Below are 2,186 nucleotides of genomic sequence, written 5' to 3'. Positions count from 1 at the left end.
GTGAAATCGCTACGTTTGCGGGAACGTGCAACTGCAACCCATAGCGATTCTGGTCGCTTGCGACAAGTTGCAAGAAATCAAACTTGATTTTGAGCGACTCGTCGCTCCCAATCGCTCCCAAATTGTTCTAGAATTGCTTCGAAATCGCACGTGTGCGCACACGCGGTGACACGTCGACCGATCGCTTGCGGTTGCTGGTTGCAGCGACGAGCAACTTATAGATCAGCGCGTTAATTTTACATAAATCAACCGAGAATAAACTTGACGCGAGTTTGCTGGAATACTTTTATACTAGTAAGCGCAAGCAATGCATACGGGGCTTACAGCGTCTTCTGCGACGTTTTGCTCTCTAAGGTTACATCGCAGACGCATTCGGCTCTACTGCCCTTGCATACTACGGAGGAGGCTTGTGTCTTGCCGTCGGCGGACTCGTCGTAGTTCCGCTGCCATATCTGCGCAGTCACGGCGTCAAGGTCGAAGCAGCGCCAAATCATCTCGCTAATGATTACAGCAAGATAGCTCCAGGCATTGAACTAATGGTATATATACCGATGGCGTAACGCGGTTACGCCAAGGACCACACCTTTGTCACGCTGTCACACCACCTGCATCCTACCTACTGCGTCCCTACATCTGATCCCTACATGCATCCTCCCGATGATTGACTTGTCGATCTGATCGTAATCCTTTCGCTTATTTGTGTATTTTTCTACCGGAGTATACGTCAACTAGTGTTATCAAGAGTAGATAAATAACTATTATATTATGTTATTTATCTACTCTTGGTGTTATGTATGAGTCGAGAGTGGAGATAAAACGGATGTTAGGTATAACCAAAGATATAAAAGAGTATCTATGTTTGTCATGTTGGTAACGTTTTATAGCGCAATGAGCACAACCCCTGTGTTCATGTGTCCTTGGTGTATCCTGTAGTATATGGCCGCGCGATATTTATAGTATACGATACCGTATCTAAGTTTAGATGACGTCTGATATATTTTTGTCGGCCGTAAAAGTAGCGGATTTTATGACAGCGATGGATAATTTGAGTTCTAAGACACGACTTCCTGTACATATGATCATGAATCATAAATATATTTTGTGTTATATAAGGTTTATGGACTCCCGATAGTATATATACTACCAGTTCCGTTCATCGCTAATTTATGTGTTTCAGGAACAGTCCGTGGCATGCTGAGCTCTGATGCCGCCATGCTAGAGGTGTGACGGATAAACATCAGTAATTTCAAGGTCACTTTCGAAACCGACATCTATATTTAGCTACTACAAGACGCAGCCTTGTAAACAAGCATGGAATTTGCTGCCAGCTAACTCCTTAATCCCAGCTGACAGCACGGATGCACACTATTCTGTGAACGCGCGTAGAGTGAAAAGTGAAAGCGCGCAGTCAGCGCCGGTTAGGACGCATCGTGTAAATAGGCCTTAATTACCGGGGAAAAGTCCCTAACCCGAGACGGCGGAGATCGGGCAGAGGGTAATGTAGTAAGGGAGGGGCGGGGATGGGGAATGGCAGGGAACGGGAGGGAAGGGAGTATAGTAAGAGAGGGAAGGGCAGGGATTGTGATAGTGAAAGGAACGGGAGGGGTATTGTAGTAATTAAGGGAGCGGCGGGGATGGGGAATGGCAGGGGACGGGAAGGAAGGGAGTATAATATATATGTAATAGTGTATAGTGTATATAATATATGTGATAGTGAAAGGAGAAGGGGTGGTGTTGTAGGGGATGGAAATGGGGTGTGTCTGTGGTAGGGGAGGGGTATGGTAGGGAAGGGTCAGGTGACGAGGTGTGGTAGGGGAGGGAAGGGTCAGGCGAGGAGGTGTGGTAGGGGAGGAGCGGGGGGGAGGATATGGTTGGTAGGAGAGGAGAGGGAGGTCTGGTAGGGGAGGGGCGGGGCGGGGGACGGTGTGGTAGGGGAGGAGAGGGTAGGAGGAGGCACGGTGGGGGAAGCCGGGATACACGTCACGATCTTGCATCGCCATTCTGTCGCCTGAGATACGCCGGCAGAACCTTGATGTATGTATGACCCACGACAATCGCTCACTCTAGACGATAATCTTTCAATCGACGTCCGAACCAGTCATCCAAGCTAGCTCTTATATGCTTATAATATGGATATTGGCGGTTGCCGGACTATCAAAACCTGTGATAGTGACTATATAACTGAC

Source organism: Priapulus caudatus, unplaced genomic scaffold, assembly GCF_000485595.1.
Source record: "Priapulus caudatus unplaced genomic scaffold, Priapulus_caudatus-5.0.1 Scaffold36, whole genome shotgun sequence".
Classification (NCBI taxonomy): Eukaryota; Metazoa; Priapulida; class Priapulimorpha; order Priapulimorphida; family Priapulidae; genus Priapulus; species Priapulus caudatus.
This window is presented reverse-complemented; position numbering follows the sequence as displayed.